Source organism: Mesoplodon bidens (genome assembly GCF_964165515.1).
Source record: "Mesoplodon bidens genome assembly, contig: HAP1_SCAFFOLD_752, whole genome shotgun sequence".
Taxonomy (NCBI): Eukaryota; Metazoa; Chordata; class Mammalia; order Artiodactyla; family Ziphiidae; genus Mesoplodon; species Mesoplodon bidens.
In genome coordinates, this window is record NW_027672248.1 from 28,186 (window position 1) to 42,011 (window position 13,826).

Genomic DNA, 13,826 nt, shown 5'->3' on the forward strand with positions numbered 1-13,826 from the left:
TTCTAGTTGGTGTGCCTGAGTCAAAATTTTAGAATATTGAAAATTTAATATTTCAAACCCAAACCACATTTAAAGATAATAATAACAACCAGCCAAAACAATATCGGTCCAGAGGTTTGCATGGTCCGGGGAACAATTCTCTGAGTGGGCCACTTGGAGTGGGATTTGCCCACCCCCCTCCACTCCTTCTGCCTCATATACTGAAGATAGAGACAAAGAAACCAACTCAAATCTTTCCAAAGTGTATTTATAAATAGAGAATTTGTAATCAGAAAAACAATAACAATATATAATAGAAGTAACATGATTTTTCAGAACCAGTATCTTGTTCTAAAGCAATATATAAAAAAGAAGGTTAGCTATAAACCCTGGACCTCTTTTTCATTGATCTCCTATTTTAATTTGTTAAAATAAAATCCATGGCCTTTTGAGTCAAACTGTCTCTTTAATTTCAGATTTAAAGATAACAAATCTCTTCTTAAATGGAATATTGGCACACAGACACCACACAGTCTGGCTTATTGCAACTGTTCTCTGTTGGTGAAGTGGCACATTTGTAATCCCCACCATAGCAATCTTCACTATTTCACAGAATATCATTCAATTGTACATCCCTAGGTGGCAACAAGAATGGGCACTTGAGCTCAGCAGCAAAGCGTTTGTGGGGAAATCCTAGGTCAGAACCCCTAAAAGGGGAGACTAACTTGAGGATGCCCAAATAACCTGAGGTTTACCTTGGCCACCTCCCCTGGCTTTCTGACTGCCTGTGGGAAAAGCCTCTCTGGAATCTCTTTTGAGGTTATTGGGGGAATCCTAGGACAAACACACTGCTTGCTTTTGCAGGAGGACTTGCCCCATACCCTACCCAGCTAGGTGTCTCACAACCTAGCTGGACTAAAAAAGCTTCAAGAAAAACGGGACAGACTGACATTTGCATTTCTACTTCCACCTATTCTTATGCACGTGGAGCAAAATATGTAGGTATAGCCCTCTTTCTCACACCCCAACAGATCCTGCTGTCCTCGAAACCCATCTGGTAGCTGCAGTGACTACAATGAAGGGAGTTATCTGAAACCATGTTGGTACTGAGTTTAAAGGATTTTTCATGCCATGCATTTTGGGGAAGGACACAGATAATAGTCCAAACATGGTATAAGGCAATGCCCTTTCTGGGTCCTTGAAAAATCAGTCACGGAACAGAGGTGGTGGACAGGAGCTGACAAGAGCTGGCTTGTTAATGAGCACAGCATCCCCGGGGTGGGGGGTGGGGGAATCCATGAAATGATTGACAAGAGAAGATGGTAAATGAAGGGAGAAGTGGGGACAAGTGCTGCTCAACCCAAGCTGAACTCCAGGAGGTAAGTTTCTCCTCTAATTGGAGATTCTTTCTAAAGGTTCAGTATTGAAGTGGGTGTTTGACGTTGAAATGTGCAGACCCATTCTAATAACTGGAAGGGGAGAAGACTGAGGAAGGCAAAAGAAGAGGGAAGATTTCCGATTACTTCTCCAGGCTGCTGACAAGAACCTGCTGCTCGCAAACCAAAAATAACCAAGCGAAGGTTGAAGGTAGCAACGTAAAAGTGCAACTCAAATTATTTTACATTCTGAATCCTCTTCAATATCTAAGCGAGTGTGGCACAGCAATGGTTGATTATCTTAAGATTACAGAGGCTGACCGCCTTCTTTGTTTGCCCACTAACACCGCTCCTCCAATAATCTCAAGCACTTGGCTGATTGATAATTCAATTCCAGTTGCTGCTCCTTTTCCCATTGCAGAAGGCGGCAGGGATATTCCCCTTCTTCCCTCTGTATTACAAACCCCATTAGTGTGGCCGAGGCTAATAATAGCCGGGCTGCTTACCTTCTCCGGAGGGATCGAATCAGCGCATGTCCCCGCGCCGGCTGCCCCGGGGCCGCAGTGCCGCCGCGCCGGGTCTGTGCTTGGTCAGTTCGGCCGGCCCCCACCCCACCTGCCAGCTGCAGCAGCTGCTCCCGCCGCTTCCGCCGCCGAGCTCCGGCCGCAGGAAGTCATCCCCCGCGCCGGGCCGGATCGCCACATTCCGCGCCAGCCGCGGGGGGAGAGGGGCCTCTTCCTGCTGCGGGGACCGGCTCCTGGAAACTGCGCTCAAAGATCGCTACCCTTCCCGGTTGTAGGGTTATTTTCTAGGAATGCTTTTACAGAAGAAGCGTCGCCGGCTGGTGGACCGAGAGAGAAGAGCCAGAGTGACTTTCTCTGCAGAGCGCCTTACCTCTGAGCGCTCCCCTGTCACTCCCGCGGCATGCACAGCTCCATTCCGCTGTGTGGGTTTTCCACCCTCTTCATCTTCCTTATCTGTATTGTTCATTTCGCTGAATTTGAGAGTGGGATTAGCTTTGAAGATATCATTCAAACACTCCGAAAATATTTTAAATTGGCGACTAGTTTTTCCAAGCCCCTGTAGCAAGCTCCACTTTCCCTCAACACACACACACACACACATACACACACACACACAGTTACTCGCACGTACACACCCAGCCAAACCACTCACAATTAGGAAAGCTGGGACCTCTCGCCCTCTTGCCTACGTAATGGAACAGGAAACTCCCAAAGGAGTGGGGAAGTAGGACCGGCTAGCAAAAGCACTCGAGGAAAGAGAGAGGGGTCGCCCCAAGATTTTGTTGCTGTTCAGTAGTGTCCTTAGTGGACAGATGTTCCCCCTCTAACCCCCTGGCCCCGCCCCAAGTGGAATGGCTGGTCTGGTGACAGCTGTAACATTTGGACACAAAGAAGCTGAAGCCACATTAACAGGTGGCTGCATCTCTTTCTTTCCCGAAGGATTTATCAGAATTGGCTTTAGGAATAATATTAGCATATACGTATATAATAAACCCTTTCCTTCTCTTTAAATTGGCACCAGCTATTAACAGGTTTCTCTCTCTCTCTCATTTTCCTCCCTCCCTCCTTCCCTTCCTCCCTCTCCTAAGCTGACCAGATCATCAGTTTCCGGACTTAAGGGGGAAAAAAAGGCCAAGGATGTGCTCTCTTTACAGCTGAACCAGGGCTTATTTTCCCGGTGTTCAGCCATTCCCAAGTAGAGAGGCTTTTTGACCCTAGGGTTCTCTGTGAGTGAACTTCTCACATTCAGCTTGCTTTTGGAATTGCCCATCACTAGGTCCAGGCCAGTTTTATCCTTGGATTTGTCCAGCAACCTAAACAGTATAATTGCACAAGGCCAAGGCAGTACTTTTAATCTAGGAAGAGTTCCCAACTCTCTGTTTAGCAGTTCCAAAATTAGGAGGTAGTGTAGCAAACAGTTTCAACAAGGCTCAGTAAGAATTCTTGACCCTAGAATGCGGGCTTTTAAAAAGCTGGAACAACCTAATTCATCTCTCTGAGTTTCACTTTCATAAAATTAGACCTCACCAAAGAGCAGGGGATTCTTAATATGTATCAAAGTGTATGTGGAATCTGGATGGGAATATTACATCTTTAATTTCACTAACCTCTAGCTGCAATTTAGTATTTAGCATGTCCTTTAAATCTAAATGCAGACAACAAACCACAATAATATTAGGAGTACCTGTGACTATATCCCCAGCAGATACCACAGACAATTTCCTAAGGCAGTTTTTATAGATATCTCAAAGTATCACTAGTCTGATGTTACAATCAAATCATCATTACCTTTTTTGTTTTATCTAATAGACTATATCTATTTTAGAATGGTTTTAGATATACAGAAAAATTAAGGGGATAATACAGAGTTCTTATATATCTCATTCCCAATTTCCTCGATTATTGACACCGTACACCAGTGTGGTACCTTTTTTACAATTAATGAGCCAATATTAATACAATAATATTAACCAGAGTCTGTACTTTATTCAGATTTCCTTGGCTTTTGCCTAGTGTCCTTAATTCCATTTCAGGCTTCCATCCAGGACACCACATTACATTTAGTTATCAAGCCCCCTTAGGCTCCTCTGGGCTGTGGTAGTTTCTCAGGCTTTTCTTGTTTTTGATAACCTTGACAGTTTCTTTTTTAAATGTATTTATTTAATTTATTTATTTTTGGCTGTGTTGGGTGTTTGTTGCTACGTGCGGGCTTTCTCTAGTTGCGGAGAGCGGGGGTTACTCTTCGTTGCAGCGCGCCGGCCTCTCATTGCAGTGGCCTCTCTCATTGTGGAGCACGGGCTGTAGGCGCGTGGGCCTCCGTAGTTGCAGCATATGGACTCAGTATTTGTGGTTCACGGGCTTAGTTGCTCCCTGGCATGTGGGATCTTCCCAGGCCAGGGCTCGAACCCGTGTCCCCTGCATTGGCAGGCGGACTCTCAACCACTGCGCCACCAGGGAAGCCCCAACCTTGACGGTTTTGAGGAGCAGTGATCAAGTGTTTTGTAGCATACCTCACTAATGTAAACTGTCCAATGCTTTTCTCACGGTAAGACTGGGATTATGGTTTATTGGGAGGACAACCAGATAAAGTGCCTTTTTAATAACATCTTATCAAGGGTACATGCTATCAATGTGATTTGCCTGTTGATGTTGACCTTGATAACCTGGCTGAGGTCGTGTCTCAGATTTCTCCACTGTAAAGTTACTCCTCCACCCCTTCCACACTACACTTGTTGGAAGGAAGTCACTATGTGAAGCACAAACCCAAAAAGTGGAGAGTTATGATCCACCTCCTTGAGGACAGAGTATGTACATAAAGTATTTGGAATTCTTCCACACAGATTTGTCTATTTTCCCCTAAACATTAATTTATTCAATTATTGATATTTATTTATATCAGTATAGACTCATGGATATCTATTTTATCCTTTGGGTTATAATCCAATACTACTTTATTTTGTTGTTTGAATTGTTCCAGCTTTGGCCATTGGGAGCTTTTGCTTTTGGCACCTGTGCTCCTTTGACATACTCCTTTTGGGGTGTGTGAGTTTGTGTGTGTGTGTGTATCTGTGTGTATCTGTGTTTAGCATGCATGTTTGTGTGTGTGTTTAATACTTCCTGACTTTTTGGTACCACAAGATGCTCCAGGCTCATTTTGTGTATTTCCTGCCCCAGTCCTAGAATCAGTCATTTCTCTGAGGAGCCCTGATTCCTTTTATTGGAGAGTAGTAATAGAAACCAAGATCTGGGCTCTAGATGTGCTGTTGCTAGTGGGCTATTATTTGATTAGGCTCTCTTAACTGAGAGAACAAAGAAATATATATGTATACTAACCCATGTATATACACATATCAGTAAATACTTCTATATATAACTATCTATATCTATATTGAGCTGAGTGTATACTGATGTCTGCAACTATAATGCATTAACGCTGAGATTAGTTTAGCCTTCTCCTCTTGTTTATCTGTAAATTCATACTTCAATATTGAGAAATGTGGCTACCACCATCCACCATCTATTTATTTAATTGTTCCAATTTCAGTACACATGTATCAGAGTTGTGAACCCATCTCCCCAACATCACTATTTTTAAGTATAGTAGTTAATAGAGTCTCTGTTATATCTTGTTATTTGATGAGTTTAAATACCCATTCGTTTCTATATCACAAATTTGGTTTTTAAAATATTCTAATGACTACATTTAAAACATAGTAACTAGTTTCTTTTGAGATTCTATGTATTATATTTTATGAATTTAAAAGTGTTATTTTAAGACTATTTAAATGGGCTACTCCATATTGTCAAAGGGATTCACAGTAAAAAGAAGGTTAGGACCCCAACCTCACAAAGATTATTGTCAGTTTATAATGAGATGATGTGAAATTGTCTGGTGCAAATGTTGGGAGCTCATGCTTGATAAGTGTTAGCTTTGTCCACTTGGGCAGGCTTCTTTCTCCTTTAAAGTTCTAAACACCTTGGAAGAGAGAACATGCTAAACCTTATGGTTAATAATTTATAATGTAGTGGAAGGATTTGCTAGGCATCAGTGTTGGAGGTAAAGGTCCATATAAGGTTGACGGAGGATGAGTGATTCCACTGCAGAAGTTTGTACTTGATATAAATTAATATAAGTGCAAGCAATGTATTTTAAGTTCATTCTAGAGGAGTAGTGCAGAATAGCTTCATAGAGGAGAAGACCTGAGCTATCTTGGGAGATGTTTAAACAGATGAGGAGTGGAGCCGGAGTTGAGAAGGCAAAGGCAGTGTAGCCTTAGAATGCAAATGTTCACAGACATGATCTTGTGGTTTATTCACCATCCTTACCAACCTAATAAGGACACCTGCTGGTAGCTGCATCATCATCATCATCACCATCAACATCATCACCATCATGTTAATAAAGAATGGATATATTTGCCAGGTAGTCAAACAAGCTCTTTGCATGTAGCACCTAGATGTTTTCTACGATCCACCTTATGAGTTCAATCATTGTAATTATTCTCATTTTTCACATACAAAAATGAAGACTTAGAGAGATTAAGTAATTTGTTCAAATCTTGGTGTGTGCCCTCTCAACTCCATGCTCTTTACCTCTGTGCTTAACAGGCTAGGATGATTTGCCCATATTAAGGGCTCAAATATTGGTTGATAAGTATAATAATCTCATAAAAGGAAAAGTGAAGTAATCTACTTTGATGTTTATGGTGCAGTTTGGTGAATGCACTGAAGTGCCAATAGATGAATAATAAAAGTTAGAAACACACAAAAATAGAGAAGAAAAATTCATATGTGTATGTCTGCTGGGAACAAAAAATCCTCCTGAATATCTAACTTCTTAGTAAATATCAGGATATCACATACGCATCATTAGGCAGCATCAATGGAGGATCCTCTGTACCCTGCAAGAGGGCACTGTTATAGATGCACAGAAAGAAAATTCATATTTCCTGTACATTATAAATAAGGACATACTATGATCACTCTTTAAGAATGAAGTAATTTGAGTTTTTAAATTTTCCTTATCAATTGGTGTATATGAATCATGTTAGGTGAAGAATTATTGGTTGATTGGACATTTTATGTTTTAATTCTTTACAGAAAACAGTAAACAAATCCTTTTAGGCTTAAAATATCACATTCAGCAAATGAGTTATTATACTGAAGAAAGTGATGAATTCAGTAAAGTGTCTGGAATCTAAAATAAGAAGTAATTGAAGGAACTGGGAATAGATGACATGAAGCAAGACCAGGAGAGAAGTAGGTGGTCGCTCTAAACTATTTTAGGAGTTGTCCTATGAAAAAGGGTTTAGACTGTCCCACACTGAAGATTTTAGACCAAGTAGACAGGTTTAGGTTGATAAAAGGATGAATATTTTGACAAGTAGAACCTTTCAACTATAAAATGGGCCGACTGCATTTTAAACTCAAGAACTCCCTGTTACTGAAGTGCTTTAACAGAGGTTGAAGTTAAGCAGTTGGAAAAGTAAGAGCCTTTACAGTGAGAAAATTCTATGATTCTATGGTTTTCAACTCATAAATTTGTGTAGTTCATCCATTTTACTCATTGTATACACTTAAGTATATTGTTCCTTGAAATGGCCATTCAAAGTTGTTTCCTGTGCCACACACTATGAATGTTAGGGTTAGTCCTGTGTAAATCTTACCCCCATTGAATTAGTATTAACCCTAAGCAAGCAGCTTTCTTACATAAGGAAACAAAAAAAGAGGTTCAGAAATGTCCAAACTAAGTTTTTATAAAACTGTGTTATCAAATCTAATTTATCAAAAAACTTCAAACAGGGGCTTCCCTGGTGGCGCAGTGGTTGAGAGTCCACCTGCCGATGCAGGGGACACGGGTTCGTGACCTGGTCCGGGAAGATCCCACATGCCGTGGAGCGGCTGGGCCCGTGAGCCACGGCCGCTGAGCCTGCACCTCCAGAGCCTGTGCTCCACAACGGGAGAGGCCACAATGGTGAGAGGCCCATGTACCGCAAAAAAATAAAAATAAAAGGAAGATGCAGACCTGTATGCTTCAGGATTTTCTCACCAAAACCCCACACAATTTCTTTACTATTCCAGCCAAGTATGGCCTAGCCCTACCCTCATCCCTGTTTTTCTTGGTTTAGTAATAAAGAAAGAGATGGAAATAAAGAAGAGATATCAGGTAGAAAGATATAAAATAGTGGGGAAAATAATATAAGTGAAGTCAAGTACCACCATCATTTACTAGAAGTGAACTTTCAGCACCAGCATTAATATTTTTTCCTGTTATATCTGTAAATGATAATAACTAATATGTACATAACAATTTTCAATTTAAACAAATCTCATTTTTATAACTAACTACTTCGCAACAAGCAACATGCTAAGGCAACACCAATAGATGAAAAACGGTAGTACCTGGCCCCAAGGAACGTTGTCCAGGAGAACACAGATATATGTAAACAACACAATCACAATACAGTGTAGCGAGTGCAACAATCAGGCATGCAGAAGTGCAAGGGTAGCAAAAAGGAGCATGTGATCACAACACTAAAAAGAAGACTGCACAAAAGACATAATATGTAAACTGAGGTTTGAAAAATGAAGTGGGTTTCCCAGGTGCCCCATAGGGAGAAAGGAATTCTTGGAGGAGGGAAAAGCATAAATGAAGACAGTGAATTGTTCATATAATCCAGAAGTGAAGTAGGCAATGGCAAGAGAAATGATTGGACACAGGCGTCATGAATACTTGCATGTCTGCATTTTAGCAAGTCCATTCTAAAGGAAACTTTGAGGATCAACTCGGGGGTGGGGGGCCGCAGGGGGCACAGAACTAGTCATTGCTGCCAGAAACACGGGAACCACTTTCTACCAACCCACCAAAATAACGACTTCAAAGGCAACATGGTATCACAGAAAAGGTTTGTTTTTTTGTTTGTTTGTTTTTAGTTCATTAGGTCTCACTTAAAATTCTGATTCCACAATGCACTTGCTTTGGGATCTTGAACAACACTCATAACCTCTGCAAGTTTCAGTGTAGTAAGTTTATGTGATTACCTTCATCTGTAATATCCCTGCGTTGCAATCTTAATGGAAACTCAAGTTCAGGTCAAAGACAAGTTTCTCTGTGACCTCTCCTCTGAATTGATTCAAAAGCTGTCTCTCCCGTCCTCATTTGGCTTCTCTTATGGAATCTCATAAAAACTTCTATGACCTCTTTTGTGTTTTTTTGTTGTTGTTGTTGTCTGTTTGTTTGTTTTTTAATTTAAGTATAGTTGATTTACAATGTTGTGTTACTTTCAGGTGTACAGCACAGTGATTCCTTTTTCACATTCTTTTCCCTTATAAGTTATTACAAAATATTGAGTAGAGTTCCCTGTGCCAATAAGGAGATCCTTGTTGTATCTATTCTATGCCTTATTTGAATGACCGTAGCACTCGTTGTCTGTATCATTTTTATGTCTCTGGTTGCTTTGTGACTGAAAATGAAAAATTTCTATTTGTTCATTTCCTGGCCCTTCCTTAAAAATGTGTTCATTTATGTATTTCATATTTATTGACTACATCTTAGACACCGTGTTAACTGCTGGTTCTAGATGTTAGTAAAATATAGACCTTCCTGCTCAAAAGGTCACAGTATTTGTGGGAAAACAAAAAAATGAACTACCTATATCTCAAAGAGCTTTGTACTTCCCAAAGAGAACACACCTAGTAGGTACAATAAATACATGTATCATACATAAATGTATAAATAGTTAATGGGATTAAAAACTAGAGATAATTGCTTTTCGATTCTGAGGAAATGATGATTATATTTCACCAGGAGCTCAATACCACTCTGAGAATGAGGGCTTAACCCCCGTCCTGACTCACTGCATTGCTTTTCTGTATAAAAAATACACAAGTCTGTATATACGCTCTAGAAAAAGGCTTATCTGGCATGAATTTCAGAGAGCAAGAAGAAAACTTCAAGAAGTTCAGAGAAGCATCCAGCAGCTCAGATGATTGGCACTAATACAACTTGCTTGACAGGAAAATTGAGCTGTAAATCTCACAAAATTAGATGATCTTTGAAGAATTTCAAAACCTCCTGCTATTAATTGGAAATCCTAGAAGAACCGCTTCTTTTAAAGCATACTGATAATATGCTTTACAGCTTAATATTCAGAAGCCTATGTTTTGGCTAAGTGAGCTTCAGGAAAGAAGGAAACTTGTGGTTCCGTTCCATCTACTCTGCAAACTCTGGTCAAGACATCTACTTCTGTGCTCAGCCATCTTATCATCTGTAAAATGGAGGCAACTCTAAGAAAACATAGTTACAGAGATGTTGCACAGTTTCATGTGTCATTGTCTTCATTTGTTTCAGAAAACCAATAACATCTAAGCTACTACTGCAAAGAGTGCAATGTTACTTGGGGTCATCTGGTGCAGCTCTGTCAAAGTAAAGAAAAGGAAAGCGGCCTAGAATAACTATAATTTTCCCAAGAGGACACTATTATTTTATGGTAACTCTGGGACAAGAACCCTGATCTCTTTGATGCCATTCCATTGTTCTTTCGTTGGGTTCTGAACAACCCAGAGAAAGAAAGAGAAATAAAACTCCTATGTGCTGTGTCACTGGTACAGGTCGTGGCAAGATTGGAATTGGAGCACTACATATTAACAGGTATTTGGGGAATTCTTCAAACTAATTAAGATATATACCAGGTCCATAAAAAACAGTATGTTTTCTGAAGATGATTCTGTGGCATGAACAGAACTGGTAACTGAAGGTGTCTGTGTGCTGCAGTTCCAAACAGCATGGATGAATGGTTGTTTTCTGGCACCTTGAAGACTCCATCCCAACATACACATTAAAATAAAATTAACATTTCAACTGGGTCATAGTTAATTCTGCATGCTCTTGTAAGTCAGCAAAATATTCCATATATCATTTAAGTTGTCACTCCCTTTCTTTTTTTTTTTTTTTTTGCCGTACGCGGGCCTCTCACTGTTGTGTCCTCTCCCGTTGCGGAGCAGAGGCTCTGGACGCGCAGGCTCAGCGGCCATGGCTCACGGGCCCAGCCACTCTGCGGCATGTGGGATCTTCCCGGTCCGCAGCACGAACCTGTGTCCCCTGCATCGGCAGGCGGACTCTCAACCACTGCGCCACCAGGGAAGCCCCGTATCTGATTTTCGTATTAGGACTCTTCTAATTTTTTATATACATTGGAAAATAACTGATGTCTTTCTAAGGTGTATATCTTTGATTATGTTTTCTATTTTCATAAAGCTTCTTGTATTCTCTACTCAAAACAGGAGTAAATAATGGCTGCATATAACTAATCATAATCAGCCATTTTGTCCAGATTTTTAGATGTGTTGGTATAAAGCTACCATAGTATTCTTCTGTAATTAAAAAAAAATTCTCTCTGTTTTATAGCTAGTCCCATCTCTATCATATTTGCCAAATATTGCTTATTTTATTGGTGTTTGTAAAGAGCAAGCTTTTGGTTTTCTTTGTCACGTTTACTGCTTTTCTTCTCTATTTTTGACTTTTCTCTTGATTAATTTTGTCCTTCCACTCTTTGGGATTTACCTTGTTCTTTTTCTATGTCTACGGTCCATTTCCTGTAGCTTCAAGAGCCATTTTCCACAACTCAATGAGCTCTGCTGGCTGTGTCATGGCCACTTCATCATATGCCATTAAAACTTAATCTCATACACTGTGTGAAGACTCGGCGGTCTTATTTTGCTTTCAAAATTGTTCTATAGCCTTGGATCCTTCTTCTTCTCCTAAATTAGCACTATCATCAGGGAAAATTCTAGTGGGCCTAGAATTCTAGGCTTGCCTTTCCTGCAGTTTCATAATCAAAGAAAAAACATTTCCACCCTTTTTTTGATGTTGATCGAAAATTTAGCAACACTTCTTTGCACTGTATTCAAATCCCAAAATATGAGCAAGCCTTCATGCACACAGGCTCACTGAAATGTCATAACTTTAAACTATGTATGACCTTGAACAATGACCTTTCCAAATACTCCACACTCTTTCTAGGTGTTCAGACTTTTTCATTCCTACAACATCTTTTACATAGGGTCGATTTGTGTCCTAAGTTCTTCCTCACGCCCACTTCTGAGTATATATCCAGAGGAAATATCATCATAATTTGAAGAGATATCTGTACTCCCATGTTTATTGTAGCATTATGCACAAGAGCCAAGGTATGGAAACCACCTAAGTGTCCATAGTAGATTAATGGATAAAGGAAATATGGTATATATATAGAATAGAATATTATTCAACCTTAAAAAAGAAGAAAATCCTATCATTTAAGTCAACATGGATAAAACTGGAGGCCACGATGCTAAGTGAAATAAGACAAAAACAAATAGTGCATGATGTCACTTATATGTGGACTCTAGAAAAATAATGAAATAAATCAACTCTTCCCTCCCTGGACATTTTCCTCAGCAGAATCTAGCAGCCTCTACTATGAGTATTATCTTTTTTCTTTTTATTGTTTGTACCAGATCACAACCCCAGGGAACCTATGTATTTACCGATGTATATCTACATTATAGTTTACCATTGTTCTTTTCCTTTGTAATTCATTCCTTCCACTTCTGGCCTCAGAACCTCATTTTTACTTTGGAGAAGTCCTTGTGATTCAGGTAGGCTGTGTGTCTCCTTCCTAGGCTGTGTGACTTGGGGCTGGCTAGACACAGTGTTTCACATATACTCTATATGTCTTAAGTACTTATTTCTCTGTTTTCCATCATTTTCCCTCCAAATTTTTGTGTAGTTATTTTTTAATTGACATTTGTATTCCTTTCTTTTGTTTGACTAAGGTACTGTTCAACCAATCTTCTGAGTGCTTAATTTCAACTTTTTTAATTCTAGAAGTTTCTTTTGGTTGCATTTCACAGATCATTTTTGCTTAAATTGTACATGTTGCCCTTCTTTTAATACATTAATCATAATTTTAAATAATAGTTTCATTGAGATATATTTTACTTTCCATATTATTTAAAGTGTACAATTTAATGTGTTATGCATCTACCACCACAATCAATTTTAGAACTTTCATCCACCCCCCAAAAGAAAAAGAATCTATTATAGGTCACTCACTCCCCCATTTCTCCAAACCCTAGGCAGCCACTAATATACTTTGTCTTTACAGATTTGTCTAGTCTGGACATTGCCTACAAATGGAATCATACAATTACTTAGCATGTTTTCAAGGTTCATCCATGTTGTAGCATGCATCAGTACTTGATGTCTTTTTATGGCTGAATAATAGTCCATGGTGTGGATATTACTATGTTTCATTTATCCATTCACAATAAATGGTCATTTGGTTATTTCCACTTTGGGGCTCTTATGAATAATGCTGCTGTGGTTGGATTTACGTGCAAGTTATGTATGCAGGTCTAGATTTGTTTTTTAAATTAACAGACTATTTCGGAGCAGTTTCTGGTTTACAGAAAAATTAAGCAGAAAGGACAGAGTTCTCATAACTCCTTAGCTCTCTACCCAGTTTCCCCTATTATTAACATCTTACATTAGCGTAAGATGTTTGTTATAGTTAATGAACCCATATTGATACATTATTACTAACTAATATCCATGGTTTACATTAGACTTCACTCTTTGTTTTGTACATTATATGATTTTTGACAAATGTGCAATAACCTGTATCCACCATTACAGAACCATACACAGGAAGTCTCTTTGCCTTTAAAATTCCGCACTTCACCCATCCTTTTCTCCCTCCCCGCAACCTCTGGCAACCATTGATCTTTTGACTGTCTCCACACTTTTGCCTTTTCCTAAATTTCATATAGCTGCAATCATATAATATGCATGTAGCCTTTGCAGATTGGCTTTTTTTCACATAGCAATATACATTTAAGCTTCTTCCATGTCTTTTCATGGCTTCATAGCATTTTCTCTTTATTGCTCAATGTTGTTCCTTTGTAC

General features: G+C 39.5%; 1 pseudogene across 1 annotated transcript in view; it reads left to right on the plus strand.

The window, feature by feature from the left end:
- The first annotated feature begins 5,134 nt into the window (after nucleotides 1-5,134).
- The window catches only part of LOC308610421 (ferritin light chain-like), a 39,570-nt pseudogene continuing 30,878 nt past the window's right edge, over nucleotides 5,135-13,826 (plus strand). The window contains exon 1 of the transcript in view: nucleotides 5,135-5,148. The product of the transcript in view is annotated as a ferritin light chain-like (transcript). The remainder of the gene's footprint in view (nucleotides 5,149-13,826) is intronic.